This window comes from Melospiza melodia, chromosome 11 (genome assembly GCF_035770615.1).
Source record: "Melospiza melodia melodia isolate bMelMel2 chromosome 11, bMelMel2.pri, whole genome shotgun sequence".
Classification (NCBI taxonomy): Eukaryota; Metazoa; Chordata; class Aves; order Passeriformes; family Passerellidae; genus Melospiza; species Melospiza melodia.
The window spans coordinates 2,139,960-2,163,109 of NC_086204.1; the positions used below are offsets into that span (position 1 = coordinate 2,139,960).

Genomic DNA, 23,150 nt, shown 5'->3' on the forward strand with positions numbered 1-23,150 from the left:
TTTTTTGGACCTGGATATCTTGGTGTTTTACTTCAAGTGAAGGTTTGAGATGTATCCAAAGGGAAGGCTGACTAGCAGAAATACCTGGCATTTGAGCCTTTGAAGTTTCTGTAATTCACAGCTCACCTTTCTGCAGTGAGTGCTGGATGCCTTTGGCAGAAGATCTGCTCTGAGGAATGATGCTTTGATTCTCATGAATTTGCTCTTCTTCCTGATTGTTGTCCATGGGAAGGCCAGGTTCCTTGAGTCCAGGGTCTTGTGCTGTCTTCTCTCTTCATCTTTTTCTTCCCCTGGTTGTGATGCCTGCATGGCTTCCAGTACAATTTTGTCTGCATCTCCTCCAGGATTTGTTCATGCAGAGTTTCAAGACTGCCATAAAAAGATAAATAAGAAATTCTTATACTAGTGGATTCTCCGGTTATTATAGGAATAAACAGTGATGATGGTAATGATGTTTTTTTAGAGAATAGTGAAAATATGCATTTAACAGGAGACCTATCGGGTATCTGAGACTTTACTTTTAGAAAATAAAACAGTGTTGGTGACTTTTCATATGTTGCCTGTTCCAGTAGATCTGTTCCTACCTAAGAATATCAGAAGCTATGTAACAAGGATTTGTTATGAGAGGTTACCTAATTAATAACTTGGACCAATATTCTGTGTTGCTTTGGTTTTTTCTTGCTTGGGTTTTAATGATGATTTCACAAAAGACTCTTGCTGCCTCTGGTTTAATCTTGTGTTCTGTGATGGCTTTAATGTATTGGTATACCTGCTGCTTTATCCTTAAACAAGACAGACTAGTTGGATTTCTGAACTTCTCTTCTGTCTTCCTGTCTCTCCCTTCTCCCTAAAAATACTTGGTATTCAAAATATGTTTATAAAGAATTCTTGGTTTTGTTTAAAGTTGCTCTGTCAAAAGAGTTTTAGATGCAAGATGAGAGACTTCCTTGAAAGAAATAGAAGGGAGTCAAAATACAGTTCTCCTTTGAGCTGGAATTATCTTTACATTATAAAAGAGTAAATATTATTGTTCCAAATGCCTGTAGTTTGAAATTTGCCCAGTAGTTTATCAAGCTGTTCAGCAAAGATGCTCTGTGCTACTCTAGGCCTCCAAAACTTTATTCCTTAGGAGGTTCAAATGTGGACTGTGAGTCTGCTGTTCAGAGTTTTGAATTTTGCAAAACAAAATCTCCAAAGCTCCAGGTACCTTAGAAGATCCAGTGAATCCTAAATAAAAATGAACAGCATTTCATGAAAATCCTGTGCATGCTCCTCGGTTTCACACCTTCCTCTGACAATATAAAATTGTTTTAGAGACACCCCCCTGTCTTTTATTCTCCGTCAAAGATTCATAGACCATGTTTTTAGGTAGGAGGGACTACCAGGAAATGGCAGCAACTCGAGTTTTACTTCAGTGCTTTCCCCCAGCTTCATGATCCCAGAGTTGAAAAGGCAAAGAGGTGCCTCAGCCCCTTCCCAGAGTGAACTTCTCTCTCTTTTACCTGTGAGGCACATCTGGGAACTCTGAGTATTCAGGGCTTTGGCACCAGAAGCAGAATTGCTGCTTGGAAATGAAAACTAAAGGAGAAGTAGGAATCTGGCACTGATTAAAGAGCTGTGTTCTGAGTTCTCACCAAGGACAAATCTCTCAACTAAGAATCTAAGAATATTCATTTTCTGCTGATTTTTTTTTTTAGTAGTGCTACATACAGTTGTTTGATTACAGTGGTGATGGGGTTCAGTACTTGCTGCCACTAATATGGATTCTCTGCTGTTCATTTAATCCTGTAAGCTAAAATCCAAGGTTCTAGATTTATAATCTTTCTTTTTTGCCTAAACAAATCTCATTTATACTATAAACGCCATATATCACCCCCTTCCTCCATTTCCTTGCTTCATTGTGCTTGTTTTCCCTGTCCCTCTGTCCATGGGGATGCACAGTGACTGTGTTCCCATATTCACTGTCCCATGAATTACCTCTGCTCAGCCCTCAGTGTTGCTCTGAATTCTCTGCAGTTTCCAAGTCCCCTCCTTCCCAATCCCTTTGCCTTTGTGAGGCCGTGGGCTTTGACAGCCACCCAGATAGCAATGAATCAGTGTTTTTATTTTTCCAACCCATATGCAAGTCAGCTTGCTTGATATAAATCATCCTGTGGCCAATTCACTTTGAAATGGGATATCCATTTACCAGCTGACTTTGCTGCTGGCTTTCTGGAGTGATGCATCCAAAAGCCTCCTTTTTTTGTTAAAAAATGACTACAACGTTGTGACTAACCTTTCCAGACTGTATTTCTCAACTGGTGTAGGCTGGTGTTTATTTTGGCTGCCTTCCCACTGTATAATATACACTGTTCATGCCAGCTCATGGCAAAACTCACAATTAAACCAAAATAATAGCCCAGATGTTTGTCGTAACTGCTGTGCACACTTTACCTTGTTAGCACCGCCCATTCCTTCTCCCCCCCTGCCCCCCATTGCCATCTCCTCCTTATTTTTATTACTAATCTAAAAATTCAACATTTGCTTTTTAAAATGCTTTGAATCTTGAAACTTTCCATTAGCTGGCAAGTTGTGGGGAATGGCTGTCGTGGAAGGCTCAGCCCAGCTGGTTGCTTTGAGTACTGGAAGTTCAGTGTTAGCAACACATGAAAATCCCTCTGGCTCCCATCCCATCCCATCCCATCCCATCCCATCCCATCCCATCCCATCCCATCCCATCCCATCCCATCCCATCCCATCCCATCCCATCCCATCCCATCCCATCCCATCCCATCCCATCCCATCCCATCCCATCCCATCCCATCCCATCCCATCCCATCCCATCCCATCCCATCCCATCCCATCCCATCCCATCCATCACTTCAGGCTCCTTTTCTTCTCCCTTGTATCCAGCAACTTCCCATGAGCTGCTTCTGGTTTGCACTGGGTCAGAATGTTTGTGCAGTGAGGAAAACAGCTCTGCTGAACATTTAAGTCCTTTGTGAATGTCCTGTGTTCCCCTGGAAGCTGTCTGACTGCAGGATTCAGTGAATGTTCCCTGAGTCAGTTCCTCATTTGGTTTGAGCCATTTCCAGAACTGTACAAGTTAGGCTGAATGCATGTAAAATAAATATAACTAATATTTCTTTTTTCCCCCTCTTTCTTCTGTGCTGCATCCTGCAAAGGGGAGCAACAAAGTAAGTTGTTTGTCCTTTTACAAAATCCTTTTGTATCCTGTCTGAAGGACTTTGTAATGAAAATTAGTTTGTCTTTCAGTTCACACAGCTATTGCCTGCATGCTCTTAACAGCAAAATGTCATTAAAATGTGGGTGCAAAAGTATCTTCAAGAAAAACTATAACTGGCTCTTTGTTTTAATTTTGGGGAAAGAGTGTTAAGTGTTGCTGAGCTGGTTTTAAGGAGGTTCAGTAAGAATGCTTCTATAAAAGTATTGGGCCCAAAGATTATGAAGGTATAGTAATAAAGACCTTCTGAGGAAAGGTTACTACAGTCTGATGAAACTCATTACAGCTGGCTTTTTTGACCATACATCAAAGCTTGTATTAATGGGCAGTTATAAAAACCCAGCACTAAAGTCTTAAATAACAGATTTGCTGGCGTTGTTGGCTAAGCTGAACTAGATCAGTGTACTGGCTTTGAAGGTGCCTTAAAATGGATGGAGGAGGGTGGGGTCAACATTTGACTTGGCTTCTAGACCCTTGATGTGTTCCAGCTGGACAGCAGCAGAAGGGTGTGGGGTGTGGAGAGGGAGAACTGAAATATGCGTGGTAGGGTATTTTTTTGAAAGCAAGCAGCACATAAAAAGACAGTTTTGCTGATGTTGATCTGATAAACGAATAATCATGCAGTTCCCAGGGTTAGGACTTTTTAATGCCATTTTTACTGAGCTTAAGAATGGAAGTTGCACATCTCACACTTTGGAATAGGATGCAGAGAGAGTTTGTCATACCTCAGAAAGGAGTTATACAGCTTTTGTGACTTTTTTCCCCCACTCCTTCCTGTTTTGGTATATTAACCCTTAGGAAGGTGAATCTGGAGCATCAAAAGATGCTCCAGAGCAAATGTTGAAAGCAGCCTTTGAATATTGCCTGTAGCATCTCTTTATGAGCTGGAAGCTTTCTGGGATATTTGGGAAACACCCCGGTGGGTTTGGTTTTAAAGATTTTGACGGTTGGGGAATTTTGTCTGCTTCTAATTTTTGTATTTTTAACCAATTTTTTACCACAGTGGGTCAAAAACTGGTTAAACTGGTTTTAACTGGTTTCCTCTCTCCACAGTGGCTGGGCTCAGAAGCACCAACAATACTCTGTTTTGTTGGCCTGCCTGAGAAAAGGTGCTCTTAGTGTTGGGTGGGGAGGGGTTAAGAGAATTAGGGAATTGATGGCATGGAGAGAGGGACTTTACATAGGAGGTGGTGTGAAATGTAAATGTTAACTGTGTACACTAAAATGTCAAGGTAGTGTTTATAATGTTTCTTTACAACATGCTGGCTTAGGGCTTTGCTGCTGCAGGGGATGCTGCTGTGATCTCAGAGGAGACTGTGGATGCTCTGTGAAGGGAAATGGGGAGGGATGGGACACGCTGAGCTCTTGGGGCTGGCCCAGACTGAGTCTGGAGGGCAGGAGCTGCATGGACCTGCTCTGCTCTGTGGGGCACCCCAGGGAGCTCAGCACCAGAAGCAGCTGACAGATTCCAGCAGGACACCCATGAGCAGGGAGAGGAGAAGCCTGTGAGATGTGAGGATTTGGGAGCTCTTAGCTCTTCCTTTACTCTGAGCCAAGGGCAGTTCTTGCTGTAGGTTCAGAAACTCCATCTGGCCTGGGTTGTCATCTAGAACTCCAAAAGAAATCTCCAGGAAACCATCCTGGTCTTTCTCTTTGACCCAGTTCCTTGTAAGGATTTGTGTCTCATCATCTCCTCCTCCACACAGATCATTCCTGATCCCAGCTGGACAGATAGAACCAGCCTGCAGCTGCCTGCAGAGACTCAAACCCCACAGTATTGAGATTTCTGTACCTAGTGGAGTTGGGAACTGACATGGATAAACCTGAGAGGTGACCAGAGATTTTCTGAGAAGAGGTCAGGGGGGAGAGGAAAGGCAGATTGACAATGGCAGTGTCTTAAAGCTTCTAATGCAACTTTATGGTGAAAAGCTGCAGGATCCTTCCTTCCTGTCCTGGCACAGCTTTCCTGGGTTGCTCCCAGAGCTGGAACCCTCCTCCAGAGCTGCCCAGTGTGCTGTTCCTGCACTGGATCCTGCCCTGTGTTCACATGTCACAATCCTGGACTCACCCATCCCTTCAGACTGTGGCCTCTTTTATACCTCTGCCTTTAGCTTTGCACTCTTGGACTTACAAAAGTAAAAATAAACATTGGAGTAATGAGTCTGTAAGAAAAAGGGGGAGAGGAAGGGAAGTGAAGAGGGTTTATAATCGTCAGCGGACTACTAATCATTTTTATTTTTACTTTTTATTGTTGCACAATCATTACTGTAAGTGAGATTTCTCACATGGTTAAAGATAAATATATCTTCAGAAGCTTTGTTGGATAAAATCTGTAAAAGGGTCGTGTGGAATGAGGTAATGGAGACCTACCTCATTCAGCTAGCACATGTTGGCAGGCTGCATTTTGCTAATATTAACACTGAGCTCCACAGCCTAGCATGGGGAATGAGTGCAGAATTGTCCAGGGTTGTGCAGAGCACTGAGAGCTTCTGACTGTCCTGACCCACCACTGGGGATTTGCTGCTTACCCTGTGCACCTTCTTTACCCCCATTTAAAAACCAAATCCCCTCAAAACAACTCTCCAGCTGCTGCTGTTTGAAAACAATACCAAAACCTGAACCATTCTCCCAGAGTCCACCTCCATGGGCTTCTAACACTGTTAGGTTAAAGAGTAGATAGATGCTGGGACCTTAGGAAATTTTGATTCTGAATCTCTTGGCAGTCAAGCAATAAAACAGAAGCAACAGAAAAGTCTCAAAAACTTAAAGTACCACTTTTTAATATAAAAAGTCACCTTTTCTTTGTCATCATTAAGCCCTGAGTTAGCCAATAATTTCTACTTGATTCAAAGTACCAAACACTTAAATGCTGATCTCAGACTTGAGAAACTTTGACTTGGAAAACCAAAATATCTTTAAATTCCTTTTACATATAGTGACTATAAATTTCTTGCCTTCTAATTATTTTGCATTGCTGTTCTTGCTGATACCCTTTACAGAATGTGTAGAACTAAAGTCTGTGAACTCCATATTCACATCTCAGTGAAGTTGTCACTGTGCAGATAATGCTGAGCCTGCAAATGGTCACTGAATATAAAATCAGTGTAATTTAGTTGGCATTTTCTCTTTGGGAAAAGCAGAGTCCCCCTGAAAAGAGAAGGAAAATACTCTTCCTGTCAGGTCAGTTTGCCTGTTGGTCCTTCAAATACTTTTTGGTGACATATTAATGGCTTAAATTAAAGTCTTTCTTTTCTCTCCCCATTTTTAAAAAACTTTCTATTTTATTTAAAGGGGAGTTAGTGTTACTAAACCCAATTCCAGATCAGCTACTTCATTAAGGAGTCCAGATGTCCTCCTGTCTCTTGAGACAGTCCTGGAAAATGGGAACATGGTGAAGTCAGGATCCTCATTCTCCCTGCATGTATGAGAGCAGTGCTCTCAGTTCATGTGTTTGGTGCTTGGCTCTTCCCTGTAAATGCAGGGGCAGTGCCAGAAGCTGGAGGTGTCTCACACTGGAATAAAGCTCTGGTGCTTTCTTTTCAAGTCTGGCCATGTTTCTGACAGGGCTTCAGTTCCCTCCCAGACATAACTGTGTTCCTGGCTGTGGTGATGCTCTGCCAGTGCCCTGGCCAGATCCAGTGGTTCTGCTCTGGCATTGCTCAACTCCCTAAAGTAGAAAAAGTAAAGACTTGTTTGGGTTTGTTGAAAAGCAAACTGCTGATATGTCAGAGGGCAAAACAGTGGAGTCAGGAGTGTAAACTCTGCATTTACTGAGTTTACTTTTTTTAAACTAGTCTATTTTAGAAAAGGAAGGCATTGAATTCTAGGAAAAGAAGAATTCATTTCACTTGTGACTAAAGGTGGCTTCAAGCCAAGTAGGTTTAAAAATAACTTTTAAATGAAGTGTTAATTTATTTTTTTTTTTCAAGTGGAAAAATGCCATAATTTTATAGACAGTGTTTCAGTCATTGCTTTGAACAGATGAGTTGGGTTTTACAAGGAAGCGCTGGTGTAAAGGAGCAGCCCCAGGGGTGAGGGTGCATGCGCACACGCTGGCTCAGAGGCAGTCCAAAGGCAGGCAGGCAAGGAAATGGCAGCCTGTTTTCCAGTCCCCTGCTCCCTGCCTGCTGCTCCAAGCATGTGCAAACATGTTTCAGATGAAAGCTATCTTCTGCTTCTCCTAAATATTTACTCCTTCAAACAAAAGCTGAAAAGATGAAACCTTGCTCTCCAAATGTTGCCAAAGAAACAGAGCAGCCCTGCTTCATATTCCTGTAAGAGTAAAAGAATTTCTGTCCTGAGAGAGTTAAAAATGGCCAGGGGAGAAGAGATTCACAGGATTGCATCAGTGGCAGGGAGTGTAACAAGATGCAGGCTGATGTTGTGAGTGGTTCCAAAGCCAGTCTGAGCAAAGCTGCTGCTGGGGTCGGGGGTTCAATGGCTGTCACAGGGTTTTATGTTCCTGCTCTTAGCTGAGCCTGCTGACATTAAGCAAACTCCAGGAAATTTAGAAATGAGCAAACATTTTTTATTTCTCTTCTGTATTCACGGTGGGCTCTTTACTGTGCTTTTGGCAAGACGTCTGCATACTGAAAATATTTTTAAATTCTTCATTTTTTATGGGGCAGCTAGTTTTTACACCACTTCTACTCCAGTGAGGGATTTTGATGAAACTCTGCAGAAAGGTGAAAGCTGTCTGGCTGTGAAGTTTCAGGAATGTTAGCCCCATTCTGGATTTTCAGTGAGGTTTGCCCTGGGGAAGGCAGTGAACATGGGCAAACTCTTAGGGTGCTTTCCCAGAGCTGCTCAATGAGCACTGAAAGTTGGCTGGAGGAGAGGAAGGTGTTTCTGGGCTGTGCTGTATAAATCTCAGCCACAAAGGTGCTTTGGAGCCCAGGCTGATACCTGCAGCTTGAGTCCCTGTGGCTCCAGCTCTTGGAATAGCTATGGTCAGGAAGGGCATGTGGGATCACCCCTGAGGGGGACTGAACAGAGGAGGAAACACACAACTATCATAAGGGTTTGGGACAATCCTAAAAGACCTTCCTTATCTTCTAAGTCAGTAATTGCACAAAAGCTGAATAGAAATTAGGAGTAAATAAAAATTTGATTTTTTTTTTCCTGCCAAAAGTGTCACCAGGCTCACTCTTCCATAGCATTTACAGTGTAACAGGAAATGTCATCATTGGACAGGAGGGTGGAGGGCAGCTGGTGAACAGCCAGATACTCCTTTTTCTCATCTAGAAGGGAAAACAAGATGATGAGCAGAAACTGAATGTTGCTTTCCCTGACTGTATTTTGGACTAAAATGAAGATATGCAATGCCTACTCTGACATAGTTCATCCTGGATTTCTTTAACCTTCTCTACCTACCTTTTTTGTGGAGACAGGTTTAGGATTACCTTCCCTGTGCTGAGTCAGAATCAAGGCCCATATTTAGGGTGTGAACCCCTCCATTCTGGAGCTGCATTCTTTAGTTCCCTAGCTCTCCTTCCAGGATGTCATGTGTTCTGTTCTGTGGTCACTCCTCAGCTCCATTGGGGCCTTTCACTGATGTGTCTTCCCTGTTCTTCTGTGTTTGGAGTGTGACACTGATATCTCAGGAGTGCCAGTTTGGAGAATGGTGATTTCCCACTAGGAAGAGCTGTCTGTGGACATGTTCAGGTGTCTGATCAATGCAGTTTTTGGGTGACTTTTCACACCTTTGTTCCTGAAGCCTCTGCTCCTGCAGCAGAGAAACAAGTGGTCTCATTCTGTTTCCTTTATATTCTTCTCTTTGAAACTCAACCTCTGCTCTTCCTCTTCTATGAACAAGTTATTTATAATTAAAGTAGAGAATTATTTACCATTGTATGTGCTCCTGAGTTCAGGTAACAGGTCACATTATTGAGTTAGGTAGAAGCTCATTGGTGGTATGTACAAAATTACCAAGAGCAGTAACACACAGTGTCAGGCCCCATCAGACCCCTTAGCAGGAGATACTCAAACTTTCTGGTTGCATTTGCTGCACAATATTATCTTGACCTGTTCAACAGCTGGGGTTTCTAAACTGGCTGGCATCAAACCTAAGGGCGTTTATGGAAATCAAGTAAAGAAATTAACCCAGAGAATGGAAGATAAAGTCCATGACAAAAATCAGTCCTGTGCAATGTGATTTCATGTTCAGTTGTAGTTTGGTTAATTACTGCTTGATTTGCAGTTCTAGATACACTTCCAGTAGAAGCAGGAACCTTCTTGTAGTGAGCAGAAGCCTTTGCAGTCACAGGCCAGCTGTCCCTGGCTGTGTTGGGCTGGCACTGTGTACAAATATGGAGCTGTTCATGATCATGGCCTGGAAATAACTGCTGTACCAAATTTCTAAATTATAGTTATTAAAGGTTATCTGGCCGATTCAGACAGCAAATTCTCAGTAGCAGTGTGAGATTGTGCTTAGCTCTCCTAAGGACTGACCTTAGCTCTTTTTAGCTTAACTTTTATCCACTTTTGCAGCTGCATACAGGGCAGGCATCCTCAAAAAGCTCAGCTTCTCTTTCAGATCACCTGTGCCTCTAGGTGTGGCTGCAAACACTCCAGAGATGTGCTCGTGTCAGCTCTGTGCACCAAGGAGCTCTGTGGGCAGAGTTCCCTGCTGTTCTCCACTGAGGGCTTTGACACAGGTGGTGGTCTCTCTCCTGAGACCAAAATGCAGAACTGTCTGCAGTCCTTAACACCACCTGGGTTGCCCCTGGTGTGGTGCAAATCAAGGCTCTTGCTTTAGGAAACCTCACCTTCAGTTGTCTTTGTAGTCTGAAAATATCAGTTCCCTCTTAGTTATACACTGCTCTGCAGAAAATACCTCTTTAATGTGGTGGGTGAATGTGTGGGCTCAGAAATGGTTTCATTTCAGCCAGGCTGGGCCATGGTCAGGCTGGAAGATTGGCATGGGGAAGTTGAATGGCATCACTTCCAGGGAGTGAGAATTCCACCTGTTGTGAGTGGGACTGTTGTCCTTAGTGTTGCATGACTTTGAGGACTGTTTGGGTTTTTCCAGTGATTTTTGCAGTCTGATTAGAGTTCTGCTAAAATAAAGTTCTCCTTTCGTAGAACCAATCCTGTCTTTGTCTCACTGGGGCTGTGATTTCTGCCCCACGTCCCATTTATTTTCTTGAGCTCCCTCTTCTTTGTGCAGTTTCTTTTGTAAGCCCCAGCATGATGCCTTTCCAGCAGCTGGTTTTAATATTGGGAATAGATACTATTTGTCTAGAAGCTGCAGTTGCAGATCAGGATCCCATTTTACAAACTGAGAGTAAGAACATTGTTCCTGGCAGTCCAAGAATGGCATGAGAGAATCAATGAATTATTGCAGGACAGTGTTGTTTGTTAAAGGTTTGTCACTAGCACTAGAGTGCTTCAGAAACAGGGGTTTGGGGCACATTACCTGTTTGGCACTGGTCTGCCTAGCAAAGGACATTTGTTCTTTAAAAATACCTCACTCCAACATCTTTTGAGTATGCAGGGATTTCTTTCTTCTCGTCTTTTAAATTTAAATAAAGGGGATTAATCCTCCTGTTGTGATTATTTCTCAGACACTCTTCAATTCTTCTCTGAAATTTGACACTTGTTGATTCGAGTGTCCATCCTTACGTGGTGGAACCACTCAGCTTAGAGTATGAAAATGGCTCGAAAGCATGTGTTGGGTCAGTTGTTCAAGTGATAAAACACCAATAATCCTTGTGAAGTATCCTAGATGTGGGCATGCAATGAAGTTCTCCCTCCTTCTATGTACTCAAGACTGAGTGTCTGTCTATTTTCCAAGACCCTGGTTAATGTCTTTGTTCAGGCACACTGGATGGGCTTCCTTTAGTGTCTGGAACCATCAACATCTTCCCATCAGAATTCTGCTCTTTTCTGATGGGTTCCTACTGGGAAATTGCATTTTTGGGAGTTTGTGTTTAGAATAATCATTGATTATTCCTTCCAAGTCTGGATCTCTTGACTGTGAACTGCTTTACTCTCTCTTCATTGCCAGTGGATCCCTGGAAGTGCCAGGTTCTTAGGTAATTGTCTTTGAGCAGCAAAGCAAAGGAACTCAGATCTCCAATGGAATATTTAAATGCACATCTTTTCTCTAGTGAGGCTCAGATCTCCCAATGGAATACTTAAATACACATCTTTTCTCTAGTGACCTGTTCCTCTCCCATGCATTGCTTGGGTTTTTTTCAGGCAAAGTCTTCCTGTCTATGCTCCTTTTAGTTGAATCTTCCATTTGAGATGTTGGAATGATTTACTTGACCTAAAAGATGCTCCCTTTTTAAAGAGTTCTTTGTATCTTATTTGCAGCTGCTCATGCTTCTTCAGTATTGGTGGCCTGTAGAATGATGGTTCATAGCTTTTTATAAAACATGTTTCATCATAAGGAGAACAACATTAAGCTATGGTCACAAATACCTGAAAGATTGTCACAAATGCCCCATTCCTTCCAAATTCAACCCCCAGCTGACAATGGAAAATTACAGTTCAGATATTGGTGATGCTGCTGCTTTTGCTGCTGAGCATTTGGGTAAAAACACTCTTTTCTATGGTAACTTCTCAGCCCCTTGGGAATGACTATTCAATGCTTTCAACCTTCTATTATTTTCTTGATAATTTTCTGGCTATATCCTGGAAAGTTTCTGGAGTCTGCTATGGCTCTACAGCAGCTAAAACATGTTCTATTCTAGTTGTAAAGGTATAACTTTGGGCAGGGGAGCTTTCCAGTGCAAAATAACATGTCTACATTCACATGGAGACTAAAAACTCATCAGAGAGTGAGATAAAATGTCCAAGGAGTTGCTCCCAGGTTCCCACTCAGTCCTCTTGGATATCTTCAAAAACTAAGTATTTTGCTACAGAACATAATCTCTGCTTGACACAGAATGTTTCTGTTAATATTCCTGCCTGGATTTTCCCAGTCAGTCCAAGTTCAGACATCACAGTGTTCAGATCTGGTCATTTGTTTTGGGAAACCACTGTGATTTCTCATATTTTTACAAATTTACTGAGTTTAAAGTCTCTTGCTGGAGGATGTGCTTAAAAATACATACTTCCAAAATGTTGAGCTAATTAAAAAAAAAAAAAAAAAAAAGAGAGAGAAGAAGAAAGAAAATAAAAGGAAAAAACCTTTCATAGTCAAAGAAGCTCTACATTGTAAAGTGTATTCACCTCTTCTTTGGACAGAGGACTGTTCTTTGCCCAGCCTGCTGTGTGTCTCATTAGATGCTCCAGAGAGAGATGCAGTGACCTTTCCACTCTCTGTCTTTGCATGTGGTGTGGCAGGATATTTGAACCCATAACATTTAGTTTGAAACCTGCAGAATGCATTGAAATCCAGGCATTTGCATTGAAATCCAGGCATTTATGTATCTTGAGAGTGCACCTGCATGTAGTCAATAGAGGAGCTGTTACAAAAAGCCTTTTTTCCCCCAGTTTGGATTAGACATGTCACACAAGAGCTGGAATATGAGGCAGCCTTAGCAAGCAGCCACAGCAGTTCTTGCTGGGTTTTGGGTTTCCCAAAAGGATCTGTGCTCAGTAGGTTGTTCTTCTGCCAAAGGTTTTATCATGTGGACTGAATATTGTAAGAGAACAGACAGCACCATCTTCATGTGTTTTTAGACATGTTATTTACTGGGGTTTCCCTGAAGAAAGCTTGGGGATTCTTTCCTTATGAGTCACTAACGAAGTGATTGTTTTTATATAAACTTTCCTTCAGCTGGTTAGAGTTGGAACACAGTGTCTTGTGCTCTTTCTGGGGTCTGACTTTCCTCTTAATTTTTTTTAATAGTTGTCCCTGCAGCCAGCAGGATGGTTTGAACCTCCTGGCTTCCCCTCACACTCCCTCTGAGTTTCATAGTGTTGAAAGTCACTGTTCTGGCTGGCCAGCATGCTGGTGGGATCACTGTGTGTGTGTGATTCCACTTCTCAGCTTTCTGCCTTGTGCTGCTTTTTCAACTCTGCACCTTCCTTGTGGTTTAAGGGAGAACGTGCTGTTGACATTACCCAAACTGGAGTTTGCATTTCATGTGCTGAAATGAAAACAAAATTGTAAAGAACGTTGATAGTTGACTTCAGCGGCATAAAGGTTAAAAGCTGTAAAGTGCTGTGTTTCCATAATGGAAATCACCAGAGCTGGGGAGACACATCCCTTCCCTTGCATATGCCTGAATCCTTTCCCAGCCTCTTTCAGTGGTGCAGAATCACTTTTAATGACCTCCCTCCACAGCTTTTGAGTTCAAGCCCAACTGATGGCGCCAGGGCTGAACCACAAGGAGATCTCCGGGCAAGCCGTGCCTGTGTCAGCCTTCCCTCCAGGCAGATGCTGTGCAGCCCACTGCACTTCCTTGTGGGGCTTTTTTATTGCATTTTACATTTTTGAGCCTGAGACAGGAGCTGTGTTAAATCTACTAAGCCAGTAATGTGCCCATAGGTGTGAAATTCTAGGCTATGCTTACCAGCTTCTCTTCCTGACCTCACCTCAGTATTTAAACTCTGGGTGTACATGTGTGTAATCATGTGGGTGTCTGACTTCACAGGCAATACTCTGCATTTACAGGTCTGTTAAGATGCAGGGCATTATTTTAAGCCAAGAAATATGCAGAATTCAACAAGTCTTTTTCATAACCCAAGATTGGATTTCTTTATTTTTACAGGAACAGGAATGGTTTAGCTGGAATGAAAATGTTCATTCCACTGCATCATTAGCTACAGGCAATCTTCAGTTGAAGCCTAGCCCATTTTTCATGCTAAAGCTCTAGTAGTTTGATCATTAATCAACATGTAGGATGAATTTCTGGGCTGAGAAAGCTTGTCTGTATGCCTGTAATTTAAGATGAATTCTTTTTTGTTTTTTTCTTATGAAAGGTAGTCAAAAAAACAAATTATATTTTAAGGAGTTCACCTCTCTCTCACCCCTTTCTACTATTCCCCTTCTGATAAACACCCCAAAACTTTTCATGAGATGGATATGGAGTTTTAGCTGGAGTAGCAGATTCTCAAGTGTGTCATTTGATCCTCCAATAAATCTAAAGCAATCTTCTGTTAGATGAGATCAGTCTCTGACATGGTCACTGTCTCAAGTGTCCTTAGTACTGATAGTCCAATCCAACTTGCTTTCATCACTTTAAATGTCAATTTTAGGGTCTTGGATCAAGTTTTTCCTTCTCTCCTCCATTACATGGAAACTGTAACCAGCAGCCCACGGGAGCACCAAGGTCTGTAGTCAGCTCTTCACCTGCCTTTTCAGCTGCCTGCTCTTCTCCCAAAAGGTGAAAACTCAGAGGACTGATCCTCCAGTTTGGAGACAGCAATGGGAAAATCCTGCTTCAAAAGGCTGTTTCACTGCTGTTTTACTGCTGTTTCACTCTGGTCTGACCAGGCTCCACATTGCTCTGCACACACCTGTGAAACATGCACTGCTTCTCCAGCCACATGAAGAAGGTGCTCAAACAACAATCTCCTTGCCCAATAGCCTAAGAGAAGTCTTCTCCAAAGGCCACTGAGCAGCTCCCCTAAGCAGCAGAAGCAGCTTTGGGTGATCAGTGAGTGCATGGGGGGTTTTGGAGAGCACTCTCAAACCCCTTCCCTCTCTCCTCCCTTAGGTACTCCCCAGCTTTACCTGAGAGCTGCTGCAGAAGGCAGGGGAGTGTGGTTTGGGACATGGCCAAGGATCTCCTGGGGGAGGAAGGGAGAGGGCCAGGTAGTTCATAAAAGAGGCAGAGATGTTCCAGTTGAACTGTCCGGGGCTCTCAGAGGCTGCACTGCTCTGCCCAGGGGAGCCTGAAAAGCAATTCCAATGCAATGAAAATAAAATACTCTTGTTCTCAACATGCAGCTTCATTTGACTCCTAAGGAAATAGTTCAGCAGCCCTGGGAACAGGAGAAGTGTCATCTGTCACCTGGAGTCTCGTGGCTTTCTCCATCAGTGCCCAGTCCTTACAAAACAGCGTTACTCCTACAACACTGCTCAGAACAGAGACCACCAGCACGTGTGCTCCTTCATGGCACATCAGAGCAGTGTCTTGGAATCATCTGATGCTCACTTGGCTGTGCCTGGGCTCTCCCTTCCATTTTCATTTTCAGCTGCTGAGCTCCCTGTCCCGTGCAGCAGCTGTCATTGGTCTGTCAGCATCCAGCTATGATTTGATCCTGTGTCTGTTTCCCCAATCCTTGAAGTTATCCTTGTCTTCCAGGACACTGTTCAGTCTCCCATTGTGTTGACACTACCTCACAATCCTGTCTAATGGGCAGAATCAAATTTAACTGGCAAGTTTATGCTGTTTTATTTCAGTAAGACCCATCCATTCAACCCTTTGATGATTAAATCCTTCAAGGCTGCTCGTTCTTCTTTCCACATTAAACAAATCCTTCAAGGCTGCTAGTTTTTCTTTCCACATTGTAACTTATTTATCTGTTACAGAGTTGTTGTACTACACTATTCTTTCATTAATAATCATCTTTATAAGCTTGTTTGCCAGTCTCCTAAGGGTATCCCATTGCTGAACCAAAGATCTGTCAAGTTTTCTTTAGTCAGCAAAATCAGTTAACTTACTGAATTTGGCATGCTCTGCCATCTTTATTTTTCTTTTTTTAAAATTTTTATTTAAGGTCTAAGCTCTTTAGAAGTATGTTTAAAAGCCTTGAATATAGTCATGGCTTGACTAACAAGCCTGTGCTTGCATCAATTTTCTTCTCATTTTGTTGAGTACCATGCTGATACCTTCATGCTGTGATCCTGCACCACTCCATGGCAGCAGCAGGAGCTGCTGCCTTAGTGGGAGCTGATGGCTGAGGTTTCTTGTTTGGTTTGGGATTTTTTGGAGTGTTTTTTGTGGGTTTTTTGGGGCAGGGGTTGGTTGTGTTGTTTTTTTGGTTTTTTGAGGGGTTTTTTTGGGGGCTTTGGTGTGGGTTTTAGTTTGTTTTTGGTTTTTGTTTTTTTTTTTTCTGAAGATAGCAATTTATTCCCTCACTGCTTCCATTCACACCTCCTGCCCTGGTTAGAAGAGAATGATGATTTTGCAGTAAGGTTTCTTTCACCTGAGAAAGCTGGTGCAAGAATTTTGTCTGTGACAGTGTGGTCTGAGGAGCCCAATGGAAATCATCCTGTCAGCTAGGAAGCTTCAAGGCAGAGGGCTCAGGCTTTCCCCTGCCCTGCTCTGGGTGACAGAAAGCTGCCTGTGAGTGCCAGTAATTCACACTCCTGTGCCACAGCATTTTCTCCTTTGCCATATCAGTGAACTGCACCCTGAAACACAGCCTGTGATTGCAGACCATGGTCTTTCTCCTGTGCTTCCTTTGCTGCTTCTCTGGCCACTGAGTGGTTTTTGTTTTCAGATTCTTTCATTTTCCTCTGGTTCAGTTCCCATTCCTCTTCCACATTCCCTCAGGCAAGTTGATCTCAGTGCCTGTTTCCATAAGCCCTCCCTTCCTCCAGCAGTGCTTCCTGTGAACCTTGGATCACATCCTCTCCATTTTCTTGCCACTACCCCGTGCCCCTGCACTCCCACATCCTATCTGTGTGTGGGGGAAAGAGGGACATGCTTTTGTAGGCACCTGAATTGAAGTTGTGCTAGTTCATGCTGAGGTAGGTGTCTGTCTCATTCCAGACAGCATTAGGCACAAATAAGAATTGTTTCATGTGGAATACGTAATTATTAGTTGGAAAATCTGCACGTTCTCAGGTGCCTTGTCAACACTCCATGCCTCAAAATGTGCAGTACCCAGCAGCTGTGGTGTTAACCTTTGCTAGGCCATGCTGAACATGGGAAAAATCAGTAATTTTTGTGTTTGCATGGGATCTTTGTTTGCTGTGATTAATGGTCCACTAACAGTGTCCAGTGCAAGTTCAGTGCAATGTACAAAGTGTCTTTGATGCCAGACATTCTACAGTGCTGTGCAGAAACCAAAGTTAATAGTTGTAAGCCTGAGAAGACTGGAATGTTTTCAATTTACTTTTAAACAAATGACTTTATTGTGCCATTCTCACATGGGAGTAAATTCCACAGCCTTAGTGCCACATTAGACAAAACTTTTTTACCTGCTGGTTTCTGTTTATGTTTGGAGAAAAGAAATTAACCTCAGTTAGGAGTTGGGGGAATAGGACAGGACTATTAAACTCAGTGGGAATTCTGGCAGGGGTTTTGTTGGGAGCAGAGTGGGATGCAGGAGTACAGGATGGAGCTGGAGGATGATTTATGCTGCAGTGAGGAGTTAAGGAATTCTTTGTGCCTGAAAATCAAACTCATGAAGGACACCTGTAGGAAAGGCATTCAAATTGGTTTTGCCACTCCACAAATGTAAGGAAGCAGTTGTAGTCCTAAGTAAACCCAGTGGGTACTGGGGAGGAGATTGTTGGAGACTGTGGCTGGGGATGGATCAGGCCCAATTCCTGAAAGGAGCAATTTTGGAAGTAAAGGGAGGTGCATCCATGCAGGAATGACAGCTGGTGACCCCAAGGAGGGAGAGTGTCCCTGAACTCACCCACATTCTCCTGTAATGGTAGAGATTTCAGACTGACACAGGGAAGTGTGAAGGAATTTGACTTTAATACTTATAGGATGGACTAATACCATGAATTTGTAAAAATATGAAATGTGTGCAGAATGCCCAGGTAGGAGCATGGATCCATCCAGCATTGCTCCAAGTGGGAGACCATCTCATGATAATAATTGTGATCTTCTGGTGGATAAAATGCACAACCCATTCCAGTGACTCCTTTGGACTGAAACATGAGTGTCCATTAATTCCTAACAGAACCAACAACACTGGATGGTTTTTTCAGCTCCTCACTTGGCCTTTTTTGTACTGAACCTTTTTTTACAAGGCTTTTGTTTTGTGCTTGTTCCATGGTTTTATGGCTTTATAAATCCATATGCAATCAATAAAAGGATTTGAGTTTTGACTAGGTTTTGCTTTTACTTGAGCCATCTACAGTTCTTTAGTATTTTATGTTGTGCATCACTGCATTGAAATCCAAATGGAACAAAATTACAGGTTTAAATGATGCTCAGGTAAATGCAACTGCAAGATTGGACAAACAAATCCCCTCACCTGAAAACAGCATTAGAGTCTGTTGTCTTCCTGTATGTTTCTGACTTACATCTGGTCTTTTCCAAAGCAGCAGCTCCTCTCTGTGCAGTGGCTTCCCATAAAACCCTAGCTCAGTTAGAAAATGACCAATGCAAATGGTGCTAGTAATTTTGCAGTGTCCTCAGAGCCCTGAAGCCTTTGCTGCTACTTGTTTGGCCTCTAGAGTAAGATACACCTAAAGGTGATGCAGAATGTGGATGGGGAAAAGGGGCTGAGAGTTATTTCCACTTCAACTTGTGAGGCAGGGAAAGTCTTTCAGCTGGGTTTCTTCTCACTGTGTGGCCTTTTCTCTGTGAAAAAGAAATTGTGTATATTGATCATTGCTGAAAGAAACCAAAGTGTGTACAGCAGGTGACAGCTTTTACTCATGGGGACGGAGGCAGGGCCAGTCCTTCCCAGGTGATGCCTGTGCATGGTTTATTCCCACAAGTAGAACAATGGTTTTGGTACAACTCTGGATTTTCCAAACACTCAAAAGTGTATTTTAGGACTTGTTCTGGTCCCTTTTCCTGTGCTGGGGAAGAAGCTGTGTAAGAGAGGACAGATGGCTGCTGCTAAACCTGAGTGTTCCTGGGCAGTAGCAGGTGCCCAGCTGCCCTCTTCAGATGGGAAACACAACTGTGCTGAGCAAACACCAGCAGGCTGGGGCTGGTTTGGGTTTCCAGACTGGGCAGAGTAAGGAGCAATTACATGTTTTTGCCTGAGATTCCTGCAGCCCTCTGTAAGCCACTCACTTCCTGGCCATCTGGAAAGGCAAGGCTCTCGCTTGCAATGTCTTGGGAAAAAGGAGGAGGAGGGAATGTGCTGGGCTGGAAGTGTCTCATCCCCTTTATCTCCCCAAAGCCTGCCTACAGCAGGGAAATAACCTGTGCTCCAAGGGGGCTCCCCAGGCCCCCCAGCTTGGCAGAGAGGGAGGGAACACAGGCCTCTGAAGGCAGAGGTGTCTCAAATGAAATGATACTCCAGTCCTGCCACAAAAGTCTTAATAGTCCATGACTTTTAATACAGCCATAAGGCTATAAATTCAGGGATTTTGACCTCAAAGTCTTTGAGCATGTTTAAAAATAGCTCACCCATCCTCATTTTATCACTTCATATACTCTGACACAATTTTGGAACCTGCCTCCATCCCATCTAGCAGGGGAACACTATAATTAAGAAGCAGTTTTGAAAGGCTTGTTCTCTCTTAGCTTAAGGCAGAATAAGGCTTTATGTATTTTGCAGGAGATTATAAACAATTCATTGGCTAAAATTAGCAGTAAAAAGGGAGCCCCGGCTCTTTCCTGCCCTGTGGTTTGTACCACAAAGTCTTAGTGTTTTTAAATCATGACAGAGCTCTCTAAAAACCTTGAAAGCATATTATGTGTGTGTCACTTTGGCTCAGTTAGGAATAGTCTCACCTCCAAGCCAGAAGGCCATGGGTTCAAATTCCATGCCTGCCCCTGGATATTGCTGTCTCCCTGTAATTTCATTGCAGAAAACCTTTAGAAGCATAGGGGAAGAAGAGGGAAATTTCCTGTCTGGAGCTCCAGTGTGAGACATTCAGTGCTTGGGATGATCCATTAAACCAGGGCTCTTCCCCCCAGCTTTGCTCAGCAGGCACAAACCCTGGAGCAGGGAGGGAGAGCCCTCATGGGAGGGGCAGTTTTTTCTTTTCTTGACAAAAGCAGTTGTAATCCTCAGGATTGTGTGTGAGAGCTGCTGCTCCTCATTGTGCTGCCGCCAGGACAGGGTTTCCGTGAGTCTTGACTTTACCTTTTGCTGCTGATCAGTGACAAAAAGGGGAAAACCAATAAATCCTTTTGAACTGAAAACACCAGAATAGATAATTTAACTTTTTTAAAAGTTAAATTGCAGAAATAACCAACTGAAGGGCCAAGTTAGGGTTGTTTGTGGCAACAGCAAAGCCAGGTAATTTTAACTGCAAAGGTAAACTCCATATGGTCACAGTCCTAATCACTGATGTCCTTTTCCTTCCCCACAGAGAGGAGGTCAGAGTGGTTTAAGCTTTAAACTTTATAGTTTCATTGTGGTTTGTGCCAAAGGGAATGTGGGCTTATAACATGAAGTGTTTATGTTTGTTGTTTACAGACATGTGTATTAACTTACCAAAATCTCACCTTCTCTTAAATAAAATTTATTTTTAGGAGGAAAAAGAAATTCTTTCGTTTTCTACTGCTTTTATAGAATACATAGAAGGGGTTTGTCATAGTTATACAAAATGGAAGCCATGTCACTAATGGATGTACAGCACAGTTGCTCACAACTCATTTCTTTCCCTGAAAACAATTTTACCCAAGAATGTTCAATGTCTGTTTTTGTGGCATGAATCCAAAATGCTCCTCCATAGATGATTTTCTTTTGTTTAGAAGTATTTCTTACATTTCAGTAAAGTGCTCAGTGTTTTCAAATTCCTCCTCTGCTCTGTTTTGAGGCTTTTTTGCTACAGCAATGCTGCAGGTCCCATTGTTGCTTGCAGCTTTAAAGGGGAACTTAAATGGAGACTGTGGACATGGTGATCATTGATGCTCTGCTGAGTTCCTGCCAGGATTTGTAGCCCACTGTCACTCTGCCTGACTGAGAGCTTATGGAACACTCACTGATGTGGATGAGAGCTTTGAATCTTAGGACCTGAATTATCCAATGAAATGTTTTGATGAGGACTCTGGCCAAGCTATGCTTGAGATATGATTCACATCTGGGAAAGGCAGATTTGTCAACACAGGATGCTGCTGGTTCTTGTGTGTCCACTTACTAAATTAGATTAAATACATTCTTTTTTTTTTTTTTCAGATAGGCAATTTTCGTGGGTACTACAGAGACTCTGAGAATTGGGCCAAGAGCTGGAGAGATAATCCATCTTGTCCTGGCAGGAATGTTGGCCCATACAGTCACATCTGGGGTGTGGGTGGGGGGGTCCCTGCAAGGCTTGAGTTGGTAATGGGCTGTCAAAATTGGGGGTAAAAGGTGGGCCAGGGGGTTGTCCACAAGACAGATTTCTGCACTGTGATGTGGTCCATGCTGGGAAAACAAGATTGAGAACCCTTCCCATGGAGGCTGGCTGAGCAGTGCTGGCTGAAAGTGAGGCAAAGGGAAAGGAAATGGTGCTGCTGCAGAGCACAGAGATCCAACTGTGTGAAAGCAGTGAGGGTGCTATTAAAATGCCATCTTCCTCTCCCTTCCCCTTTCCTTCCTCCCTTGCTCCTCCTCTGCTGTCAGCCTGGCTGAGGAAAAGTCAAATAACGTACGACTGTGTTCCTTGGCATCACAACTGCAATTTCCCTTCAGGGGCTTCAAACTTAAGAATGGGAGGTTTTAAATCTTGCTGATTCGTGCTATTCCAGCAAGCATATGTGTGAGGAAAAAGAACAATGCCAGCTCGAAAGAGAAATCACAAGTGAGAAATCATTGCTGCTAAATCAGGTGTTGCAGAGGCCAGTGGAAAATTCAGACACTAAGAGAAGTAGGAAATTGCTTTGTTTAGAGCTGGGAAGGTTAATGAGAATGAATTAGAAAGTGGTCTCTGTGTATTCAGCCCCTAAGGATTTGAGCAAAGTTAGAGGGATTTATTTACTGATTATCCAGACTATACAACTGGCAATAAGATTAAGTGAGGAATTTTGGAACATGCTGACATTTCTTATTTGCATCATTTACTATGGAGATCATTTGTCGGTGCTGCACTGAGTCTGTGGTGAGCCAGGGCTTAGTCTGGCCCAGCAGAGACAGATCTGGTACTTCTCATGGCTCCAGGGATGTGGGGGTGAAAACAGCTTAACCTCCTCTTTTGTGTCTCGGAGAGGAAACATCGAGTTGTCTAGGTGCTTATCAGGGCAGAATTTCAGAATATTTTCCTAGAAACCATTAATTATGGAAAAGAGCAGAGTTACAGGGGACACATTGCATTAGATCGAGTAAAACTAAAAGACAAGGCTGGGATTTATAGAGCCCAGCACTGGATGCTGTACAGAGCTCCCCCAGTGCAAGGCCCCTCCGAGCCCATCCCTCCCAGCATGCACAGGGATCTGCTGCCCTCCTCCCCTCCTCCTCCTCCTCTTCCTCCTTTAGTCACACTTACTTCAACCAGGCTGCTGAGTACCCAGAAGTTACCACCTCAGCTGGAACAAATGAGGAGGGACCACAGAACAGGAGTTCAGTAAAGGATTAATTTCAAACAGAATTATGATTTTAATGCATTGTTCTGGGTACTTACCACTGAAATTTGGTGAAAAAAGTGCAGCCCTTAGACACAGACAAGTTGTAATTTGCACTTTAAACTTGTCATCTCGGCCAAGGTATTTCACTCAGCTCCTGTCTGTGCACTGAGCACTTACTTGCTCCATTTTAACCTTGAGAATAAGAAAATTCCCTGTTCCTAAAGGAATCCTTCAGCTGAGCCTTGTTGCTGGAATAAGGAGAATTCTGTTAGTGACCCTCTCTTGCATGGTTACTGCTAAGGGAGGTAAATACCAGAGAAGAGAGGCAAGGTGTGATTTCAGTCTTCCTGTTAATACTTCCCTGATCAGCCTCGTGGATGACCAATTTTCTTGCTTTCTGTTTTCATCCTCTTTGGTAGAAACTCTGGGATTTGTGTTTGTTTTGGTTCTTAGGGGACTGCATTCCACAGCCAGTAGCTTTAATCCTTTAATCCTGACATGTCCGGCTGATGCCTCCACCCATGGGTTGCCTCCTTCCACAGCACATGATCCTGTTCCCCTCACTAATGGCCACTGCTGGATCAGGCTGCTGGCTCTGGGAATGTGTTTCATGCATTTGGTAACAAATCCACAATAAATTTCAGCCTGAACATCATCTGGGCCAATCG

The 23,150-nt window shown here is 43.2% G+C and overlaps 1 protein-coding gene across 3 annotated transcripts in view; it reads left to right on the plus strand.

The window, feature by feature from the left end:
- Nucleotides 1-23,150, plus strand: part of DNM3 (dynamin 3) — a 172,567-nt gene that overhangs the window by 116,439 nt on the left and 32,978 nt on the right. The gene's annotated exons all lie outside the window — the stretch shown is intronic.